At 33.1% G+C, this 11,626-nt stretch overlaps 1 protein-coding gene and 1 pseudogene across 2 annotated transcripts in view; both read left to right on the forward strand.

Annotated features, from left to right (window-relative positions):
- Window positions 1–11,626, forward strand: part of Alcam (activated leukocyte cell adhesion molecule) — a 194,887-nt gene that overhangs the window by 31,303 nt on the left and 151,958 nt on the right. The gene's annotated exons all lie outside the window — the stretch shown is intronic.
- On the forward strand, window positions 744–863 carry LOC117283296 (annotated as a pseudogene).

Here is an 11,626-nt window from a genome sequence, read left to right on the forward strand (position 1 = left end):
ACACCAGGTACCTGATGTATTATCTACCTATATTGTGTTAAAATGTGCTGCATAATGTTCTTTGGGGCAATCTTTGAATTCTTTCACTTGTCTCCAAATTCAGTTTATTTTTATCACTTTCTGCCTGCTCCTTATTCTTTGTTCTGTCATTCTCAGTGTGACCTTGCTCATTCTCTTTCAAAAAGGTCATGGGGACTGTCCTCGCCACTGTTTTTATTGAAGAATAAATTGGCTAAAATATCTCTATATAACTTTTAAACCACTAAGGGGAGACTTGGCCATGGTTTGAGCTATCTTTTCCCAAGTGTTAACCTTTAATTTCTCATTAATTTCTTTCTTACATCCTATTCAGTTCCCACTGATATATAGCAGCTGTATGAAATTGATCAACTTTTCAGATTTGAATTCTTGCCTTGGGATAATAAAAATAACTATGTCTAAGGAAGGTGCCACACACCTGTAATTCATGTGCTCTGGGTTACTGAATTAGGAAGATTGTTAAGTTTGTTACAGTCAGTCTGGGGCACATGCCAAGACCCTGTCTCAGTATACCAAGAAAACCTCAAGCAACAACCAGCACCAGCACCAGCATCACTTCAGAGGTATTACATTTGAGAAAATTTACATATATGATAGGATATCTGTACAGTGATTATATCATAAATTATATGAAGCACTTAGCTCGGTGTCTGCCACATAGTGTTCAACAACTAGTCGTCATTGTTCTTAATAGTAGCAATGTAATCGCTTCTCGGCCTTTTGGCTAAGATCAAGTGTAATAGTAGCAATGTTATTCATATGAAATTGTGCCATAATGTTACTTTTTCTCTGTTTGCAGTTTGTAGTACCACCATCTAACCAATTTATAGACCAGTATCCTGAATTAACTTCAACATAGCTCTACCCATTACATCCTGTTAGTAAAGTCTGCTGACCCAATTCCTAGGTAGCCCTTGCTTCTCAGAACATTTTCTCCATTCCTGTGCATATGTAACTCATCTGCTCACATTTCTCTTTAATGTTATACAATTTATTCTCCTAACATAGATAAAGTAATTTTTAGAAAATTCAAATCTTACCATGTTACCACTTGCTTAAAATGTTCCATTAGCATCTCATAACCTCTAATATAAAGTCTAAAATTCTTAAAATGAGCCATATTAAAAGCTCATTGAAATGAATTCTTTGCCTAATTTCCTAGTGTTCTTCATCTCTTCTTTACCACCTTTGTTCCTAAACTTCAGCTTTATTAAACATCTGTTATTTTCCCAAAATTTTCCCAGGCCCACTCCACCCAATGTTTTTATGCACATTTTTTTTTAACTTTGAAGGTACTTGCAGTGCTCATGTTTCAGTTGCCTAGCTCATTCTTCAGGTCCAGTAATTTTTCCCAGGAATTTTCATGATTACAGTACTCCCTCTGTCCCCACTCCACCCCTTCCCAACCTATTATTAAATCCTGTAGAATGTGTAGTATTTTACTTTCACTGAATAATATTTTCTTAGGGATTGGGGTTCTTTAACTAATTTCTCTGTTTCTTTTCTTTCTTTTTTTGTACCGGGGATTGAACTCAGGTCCTTGCGCTTGCAAGGCAGGCCACCGAACTGCTGAGCTAAATCCCTCTGTTTCTTGATGACAAACAGTTCCCCTTATTTTCACTGTCTTGGGTCAAGTATACAATATGGATGAAAAACAGATATTTGGTAAATAATTGTTGATTGAAATGAATGAACTAGGTATTTAGTAAATAACTGTTGAATGAAATGAACTATGTATAGTGAAAAGATGATAAAGAATGTTAATGAATACAAATCCCAGCTTGATCACTTAAAAACTGCTACCTTGAACATGTTACTTGGTATCCTGTGTGTGTGTGTGTCCCAGGGATGGAGGCTAAGACCTTTCCACTTAACTATATTGCCAGATCTTTATTTATTTTTAATTTGGGGATAGGGTCTCCCTAAGTTGCTAAGTTGCCCAAACTTAGCTCAAACTTATGATCCTTCTGCCTCAGCCTCCCAGTGTTCTGGGATTATAGTTTTGGGCCACCACTCCCAACTTCAGTTTTCTTTTATTTTGTTTTGTTAACCCAGGAAATTGAGATAATTATACTCTCTGTATTTGTCATGAAAGTTTAATGAGGAAGCATGTAAAGTGCTTAGCTTTTTAGGATGTATTTTTTAAAATGTTACTTCCTTTGTTCCCCATTGGTTTTTAAAATTGTGCCTTTGAAGTAGTAGCAGTAATTTTAATTAGTGTAAAACACTTATGCCATTTTATTACATATTCTCTTAGGCATGCAAAATATGATTTCTTCCCTCTTTTGTAAATATTTTTGAGACATTGATACTGAATCATTTTAGTACCTTGGGAATGGAGAAATTTTTATCAGGGAAGAGTTATTTTCTTTGCTATGATTTGAACAAATGAAGTGATCTAATGATTAAAAGTATCAAAATAATTGTCCTTTAGCTGATTATTTTGAGAGGTCTGATTATGTGTCATATTGATGCTGACTCAACATTAATAAATAATGTGTTTCATTCTCATTTCCTCCTACTAATGTATGGCTGTGCTCTTTCTTCCTTAAGAAGGTCTTTACATTCATCAAATGTGAGTTCTAATGTAAATCCCATGTGTTTTAAAAATTATTTTTACTTGGCTTTTTAAGGGTAAGAGAGATAATAAAGGGATTGAAGAGGTAACTGTTTTGATTTTAAGAATATTAAAATGCAGTCTTTCCGGTTTTCCAATTTAAAATTAGATTTCAATTCCTCGGATGGTGCACTATGTGTGTTGGCTAGCTTTAGGGTAAGAATTTAAATACTCAAAATGCTTTGAAGTTAATTCTCCTTAAGAAACAGCTGAGAGGATTTATATGACACCATTTCTCCTCAAATCTGCACTCAAACAGATGTGCTTCTTTCAATCAGTCTGCACTACCCTGGGATTAAAAAGAAAAAAAAATAATGACAGTTCACATTTATGTAAGAGAGCAAAGTTTCCTAATATGGTAGATTGTGATAGTTAAGGAATTGGATTTTTTCATATGATGTGTTTGTGGTTGTTTTCATTTTACCATGTTGATTTGATTCATTAGACTCAATTTGCTTTTTTTTCCCCCATTAAGTATATTGGTACATTTAAAGCAAACAATACAATCACATTTATCACTGGGATCTTGTACCTTTACATGACAGGTCTTGGTTCCTATTTTTTTCCCCAAATCCTTGCCCTCCCTTTACCTACTTCACCCTTCCCTATTTACAAAGCCTTTGTTTCCATTTTTTTCCATTTTCACATTTTTTCTTTTCTCTTATTTCCTTAGCCTCACCTTCCCACTTACAGTGTGAAATAGATGGACTCATTTACTTTAGTTTCAGGTAGGTTTAATATTTAGCTATGGCTAAATACAAATATGAGGGATTAACAGTTTTTTAAAAAGGAATACTGTATATGTAGGACAAAAGCATTGTTTAATATGATATTCAATTTCATTTTTAGTTCTTCTCATTTCCTATGTATTTACTGTAGAAAAAAATGCTACAGGTTAGAAATGGAAATTTTCCTTATTTCTAATTTTTTTCACCAAATGCTACCACATTTCCTTACATTCTCATGTACAATTTTCCAGTTATTACTTCTTTTCTATCATTTTCTTTTCTTCTTACAAATAGAACTTGCTTATCAATTTCCATGTCTCTTTCCTTGAAGAGTTAATACATTGTTCTTTTCCCAAAAATTCCAGTGTATCTGCAGGGTAAGGACTAATAATAAAATGTGCATAAATTATATGGTCAATTTGATTTTTAAGTCACATTCAGATTGACACCAATTATTTTCATTGATGCCTTTGAGAGCAAATTGGAATAAACACAGTCTATATAAGACAACAAATAAAAATGAAAAAAGAACAGAAATGAATGAAGCACTACTGGTTTCAGAGCACTGTTGGGAAAAAAGAGATGGTAAGCAAAAAGAAGCCTTCACTACAGTCATCTTCATAATTGGTAAAGGGAATGCCCCCAACTGAGTTACACATAGCATAATAACTCTGTGATGTTTCAAGAGCCATTTTGACATGGAAAGTCCAGAAGCAAAAAAAATGAATATAAAGAGCCAAATTTTCTTAGACCTTGGAAGAGACAGTAATAAAATTTCCCATAGGGAATTTTAAAAAATACAGAAAACTAGAAATCATAAGTAGTCCCAGAGGAGTCTCAATTTTCCAGTTGAACTGGGTGCTGCAAGACTGATACTTAATAGTGTATTGTAGTCAAACTAAGTAGGTAATTATGAGAAATTAAATTTTCCTGGAGAATGAATAAAATAATATGATATATAAATATGGTATCACATAGTTACATTTTGAGCAAGGTAAAATACTAAATATAGGATTTAGTTTTATACCTCAAAATGAACATTTGTTGAGTGCCTACTTTGTACCTTGTATAGCTATAGATTAATTATTCTAGTTTTCTGGAGATACATATATGTCTTATAAGATTAAGGTGATAAATCCCTTTTTATAAGTACAAATTCAAAAGTTGTTTTGAAATTTATGCAAATTTACCAATTATTTTATTAGTTTTTAAAGAGACATAAAGATGTTCGTTAGGTGGAATTTAGAGTACACACTCAAAGCAGTAGATTGCAGTCCCTCAAGAGAGAGGCACAATATAATCTAGAGCTGGAAATATTTATGTGTTTTTGGTGGTGGAAATCTGTGGAATTTGTGAATCTGAAAATATTTGCATTTGGTTTATAGTAATAAGTCATGGTACACCTGCAGGGAAAAAGATAATTACTCATTTTTGCAGGTGAAAGGATGGTCCATTTCACAGGAGAAGGGCAGGCCTCAGTCTATATATTTGTTTTTTAAGGTGAAAGATCTTACATGTCTTACCCAAAATCAATTTTGAAATTTTTGTTTCTCTAAATTCATTTTAAACTAAGCTACTTATGGATTTAACGTGCCTATAAGGGATGTGGGGTATAAAGGGCCTAGAAGCAAACAAACATAAACAAGCCTTTTTCCTTTGTCTCTTCTTTCAATTTTCATTTTCCTTTTTTAATATCTATTTTCTTAAAAAAGTGAGTAGAGGTTGCTTACACAGTTACAACATACACTTTGGAGTTGTTTTAAATATAAGATAAAAGATATCAGACGTGATTTAAAAGGAAAGTGAATGTTGTTATACCAAGGATATGCATGAGACAGTAATTGTCTTTGTTCACAAAATATATTATTAGCAACATGGAGTACCATTAGACAGCCTTAACATCAGTTATCACAAGATTGACATAGATTATACCAAATATATACGTTTAGGCAAATTGTTTAGCATCCATGTATCTCAGTAATCTCATTATTAAGTAGGGCCTATAAAGCATACCTTTTAGCTGTGTGGTATTAATTAAATATAATTTAATATGTGTTGCACCTTATATAGTGATCTACACTTAGAAGACACTCATGAAATTCCTAGTGCTTTCTCCTCCACTTCCATGAATCCAGTGAAAAGAAAGCAGTAAGGTGATTTTCTTGTTTTTAAAAAATCTTTTTAAAAAGATAGAAAAGGATTTATATAAAGAAAAAGTTTAGTTCAAAGTTGTAGGAGAAAAAAAGTAAGAATTACTACCTATTCTCTTTTAGAATACTTTGAGGAACATAATGATCAAGTCATTTAGCTACAGCTTTAAAATATACAGATATGCATTCTTTGTTACCATTTTTATATTAGTTCTTTAAAATTCTAGAACAATTTATTGTCATGAAACTCAATTTATGTCCTATTCATGAACATCTAAACTTACATTAATTCATACTTTTTTGATGATGTGTCTTCATATGAGCACAGCAGTTCTTGATGTGGATTCTGAGTTTTAAAAAATTATCATAGCTCTTGCTCATTTGCAGATTTTGAAGAGAATTTTTCTCTCTAATCTTGGCTTCTCAAATAGGCCTTTACAGTTGAAAGGACTAAAGTCAGTATAATAGGCAGATAATGCTTAATGAGCCAAGAGGAAGGAATAGTTCATAGAGTGCTGTGGCTGCCTCTGTCAAATATCAATGTCTAAGTTGTTCTTTGGGAGAAATTGGATAGTAGTGGGTTAGTGTTATGTTTCCCTGAAATTTAGTGTCAGAGTTCCTGAAATTCCTTCATCCTACAAATAGCACAATGCCTAGAAAATAAAATACAAACACAGAAGATACTTGTGATCCTAATGTGCAATATTAAAAGTTTACCTTTTGTTTTGGCTCTAGAAGCACAAGTTTCCTTTATTATTCAAAATATATAGAACATCTGCAACATTTTTATTTTTTAAAATAAAAATGAAAAAGCTTAATAGTTCTCTGTGCTATATAAGTAATATTTTCAATTTCATCCTCTAAATTCTATATCACAAAATATTGATGAGACCACTTTAACTCAGAAAAATTTTGGAACAGTCTACATACTGTGCATCTACCATAAAAGAACCCAATTATCCCTCTGAGGATACTTGTTTGAGGAAATACCTTATCTAAACTTCAGCCAAAATGATCCAACTATGAAATGAAGCTGAATAAACTGATTGGTTGGATAAATTATTTAGACGGATATATTTGAATTTTGGAATTAATCCACCCATCCAGTGATAAATTTGTTTTAATACCTATTCATGCTACTTCTAAACTATTAAGTCCAGCAAACATCCAGAGAAAGCCTTCCATGTTCCATGCAGGAACCAGCTTCTAGAGGATATCTAGAGGCAAATAGTAACAGTTTAATCTTGTGTTACACACAGATGGCAGTCATCTTCTGTTGTAGTCAGGGTTTTGCAAGGAAATAGATTTAATACAGGACACTCAATTTATAGGATTATTTTATAATATTCATCCAAAAAGTCAAATGCAGAGGAGTGCCAGACATTAGCCACATACTAGAGACTTAAAGAATCCAGCCAAGGGCCTGCATCCCATAGTAGTGTCCAACACATGTTCCCCTGAAGGCCTAGAGACCTCGACCATGTCTTCCAGAGTCCATCCAGAGACCTAGAGCCCAAGGAAATGTCTTATGCAAGTCTTAATGGAGGATCTGCACCAGGAAGGCCCAAAGGCCAGTGGTGAAAGCCAGAAAATCTGCATTGGTGGGGTGAAAGATTTGTGCCACCAGGCTGAGAGATCTGTACTAGTGCCAGGAAGTGACACTACTGGTGAAGATTAGAGCTCCCCCTACTAAATCAGCAGCCATTGCCAGTGACAGCAAGGCCCTGGAGCTCCTCCTCTGATGAAAACTGCCAAGTTCACATTAGGAAAACCAACCTCAGCAAACTTCCAGTATAAAATCAACAGCCCAGGATCTCCCCCCACCCAATTCTCTCTTTGTGACTTTGGCAGCAGTCCTCAGGTGGGTCTTCCATGCCCAAACCATGTTGATTCAATTCAGCTGTGTATTTCCACGTTAACCATTAAGTTAATCCACCACATCTTCACAGCTGGTTATCATCCCTAGCAGTTGTGGCCTAAAGTGAAGATGTTGCTATGGGAGTGTAAATGAAGGATCAATATAGTTTGGTGAATGTATGGAAAGTATATTTGCTGAAAATAAGAAATAAAAGGGGATTTACATCAGATAAAATATAGAGGAAGAGGATTCAGGGGGTTAGGCACTGTTTAGTTGCATTTTAAACCTGGAGATCAATGATAGATAGTAGAAACTATTCTTAGAGCAAATTTTTTCTTTAATATTTGCCTGTGATCATATGATCTGATTAAATATTGTTGAGTTACCCAGATTCTACTTAAAATATTGCTTTTCGGTATTAGCTTTCTTATTTATGTTATCTTTTTGTACCAAGCCTCTGAAGTAAGAGTGGTTATCCCCTCCCCCTGGAAGTAAAATTTATTTATTTTTTTCCCCTCATTGAGTTTATTGGTACATTTTAGGCATACAGTACAGTTACATTCATCATTGGGAACTTGCACCTTTACATGACAGATCTTGGTTCTCATTTTTCCCCATACCTTGCCCTCCCTTCACCCCTTCCTCCCTTCCCTATTTACAAAAACTTTATTTCCATTTTTTTTTGTTTTTTTTCCCTTGTTTCCTTTCCCCTATCCCTCCCACTTCCCACTTCCCCCTTTTCTTCCTACTTCGCATTGTCAAATAAGAGTAGTTATTTTTAGAGATGAAGAAATTGTGTCAGAGAAAATGAATAAATGGTTCTGCTTACATAATAATCACCACCAAAGGTAGAGCTTAGTAAACTAAATGTAAATGAGGAACAAATAGAAATGAGGAGGCAAAGGGTGGTACTAATATGAATAGCATCTGTGCTATGCTTCTTCTGAATTAATAACTTTTGGTTTGTCCAGAGATATTTTATAGCTTCTGGCAAAAATGTGCTCTTATTGCCACGAGTGATAAAGGAAATAGTTCCTTTCCTCGCTGTATCATCATTTGATGTGTGTAGTATGATGGATGTTGTGATTATGGCACTGTATTTAGTTTATTTGGTTAATTGTAGCACAGAATATTGAACAATAATAAAGTAGAATAAGTATTTTAACTAACCTGAGTTCAAACCGCTGATAATTATGACATTATGCCAGATCAACTTGTTTTGTGATCAAACAACTTCTTGAAGAGCCAGTGGGACACAAAATGTTTGAGTGGAGAGAAGCACTAATGGACAGAAAGAACAAGTATAGTCATTACTCTGGGGGTGACACAGTTTAACAACTGAACACACTTTTAAGAAATTATTAAACTCATAACTAAAAATTAGAGTAGTTCTGCTTTGAAAATATAGTAGCTGTTCTATTTTACAACATAGTATATAGTAAGTCATTTAATTTTACTGGAATACTCCAATATAAGTTTCTATTGTTAGCAGTATAAGAAACCACTAGCCACTAGAGCATTTTTTTTGAAAGAACAACATGAAATATAAATTTTGTGTAAGATCTGGATTGCTATATTATAGATAGTGAATCAGTAAGCCTTGAAAGTGAGGATTTTATTGCAATACTTTATTGAAAACATTATATTATAAAATCCTTAGTTCTTTACTTTAATATCCTTAGTTCTTTGTGAATTCTTTCCCATCCCACTATCAGTAAATATGTCTGATGCCCTTTTTTAGAGCCCATGAAAAGATAAATGTTGTGACAATATTTATTGTGTCATTTGTGTACAGAGTCCAGTGGAGGATGAAGAGGCATGATAATTTAAGAAAAACAATAAGCCTAGTTAGTAATCTTAGGGTTTCAATGTTGAGTGATTTTCAAATAGTGGGTAATAATTGTTTGCACTTTGTTAGGCATTTTTAATATGTTCTTTCAAAAAATAGAAGATTATAATTGATATCATTATTATTCTTACTTTACAATGAGTCAAAGCATCATAAATCACACATTTACTTAAGTGTCAAAATTCAAATTAACCTTTACAATGTTCTGAATCCAAAAATCATAATCCAAAAATATGGATCCAAAAATGTTCCTACCACTATACATGCAGAGACATTTCAGTCAATATAAATATTGAGAGTAAAAACGTGTTGGAATTAGAATGAGACTTTTCTGATGGTATATATTGAGAAATTAATCTTGTGTGTTTTAGAGTTACAATGAATAATATTGAATAATTTTTAAGTCAAGTTCAGAGAATAGCTAGAAAGACAAGACTTATAATGTGGGATTCAGTAAGGTTGACATGACTATTTGGGTATATCTGAAAGGTGAGGAAAAGGCACATTTGTTTGGAAAGATGCAAAATTAGTGTAAGAAGTCAATATAGTATAACCATATAAGAATCAAGATATAAGATCACACAGCCAGATGAAGCCATGTCCAGAATATCATAGAAATTTTAAAGAATCAAATCATTTGTTCACATATGGATAGACTAATTATGATTAGTAAAGAACAGGAAAGACTAATTTACTCTCTAATCTGGGAGACTGACTTCATTAACTTAGTAAACAAATCAAAATTGAACAGCTGTGATATAACAACCATTGTGTTTCACATATGGACTAAGCAGTAAAACTAGAGCATAACCTCTGGGGTGTTTTGCATGAAGGTCCTTTTTCCTAGTTTCACAGATATCCTTCAACTCATGAATGACAGCATATTTAGCTAGATTCTCAAAACTTATTTTGAGGCTTAGGGATAAGGAGAATGAATCTCACAGTTGCCATAACACTAAATATAAGAAACTGCTAAAATTCAGAACCTTTAAAGTCTTTTTCAGTACGTTGTGATTATCAAATATTTGTTTTTTTCTGCCAAAAGCACTAATATCTCTGAAAAATGTTAACTTTCTTGAGTTCAAAACTATGATATCTTGCTTGATAATAAGTTGTTTCTATTTGTTTTGTTGCTTATAAATGTTTGTGTGTGGCTGTGTGTGCATGCTTGCCTGTGTTGGTGTGTGTGTGTGTGTGTGTGTGTGTGTGTGTGTGTGTCTTTGTTGTCTAGAAAGACTTAACCAGTCAAGAAAAGCCTCCTCCAGAATGGAACTTATCAATCTGAAAAAGAAGCTTGCATTAATATCAGTCTCATGCTTTCAGTGTCTCTACTAAACACTTCTGATACTAGATGACTGATTTTTGTTCACCAGGAATGATTTGAAGAATAATTTATCACAAAAATTAAGTAGATTGCACTGTAAAAAATCATATAATTACTCCTGTAAAACTACAGATGAAAGCAAGCACAGGAAATTATAGTGTAAAGTTTTTAATTAACTTCTGATTAGCTGTAAGCTTATGTTTTAAATGTGCCATGCAGTACCTTATAATAAGTAGGCATAAATTAAATAGTCACTAATATGTACATGGTAAAAAGATTAATAACACAGCTGGTAGGCTTGCTGGCATAGTTTTGATATTTTTACTCTAAAGAGGAGTATATTCTGTAGAGTTGGATATCAGTCACACAATTATTGGAATAGCAAAATATTACTTCAAAACATGGGCAATAATCTTTTACCTATGGATGTATCATTAGTGCTTCCTTAAAAAATAAGACTGTCTTTCAATACTGTGATTCTTGTAAATGTGATTTATGCCCTCTCTTTTCTTAAGAGATCTTTTGCTGTATTGAAGGAAATGCTAGTTATAGGATCATAAGAAAACCAAGCTCCATTTTTTTCTATTTTGTCTACTCTGTGTTCCACATTTTGCAATTATGAGTTGACTAGAAATTTGAGTGAAATGTAGGGTAATGTACATTAACTTTCTGAGTAACCCTGAATGAGTTCTTTAAGTTCTCTGAGCCTTAATGTTTTGATGGGTAAAACTACAAAGTTATACCATCCTTTTAATTTATATAAAATAAAATAAGATTTATATGTTCATTCTATTTTTTGAAAGTTCTTGGTATATGAATTCTTTCAATAATGTATTATTCCTTACTTGAAAACATAAAAATGCTGAGGAAAGAAGAGGACAAAAAGAAATCATTTTCTTCTTGTTACTACTGCTGATTCTTTCCAAAGTACTCTCTCCAGTTCTTAGTACTTTCTTGTATCATGGGGAAATGAAGAGAAAGCAAACACAAGGAAGAGCATAAGGTATGTTCAAATTAGTGAATATTTAAATTTAGAAGCTTTATTATAATAAAAATCACAG

This window comes from Fukomys damarensis, unplaced genomic scaffold (genome assembly GCF_012274545.1).
Source record: "Fukomys damarensis isolate Sample0158 unplaced genomic scaffold, DMR_v1.0_HiC HiC_scaffold_24, whole genome shotgun sequence".
In the NCBI taxonomy this organism is placed as follows: Eukaryota; Metazoa; Chordata; class Mammalia; order Rodentia; family Bathyergidae; genus Fukomys; species Fukomys damarensis.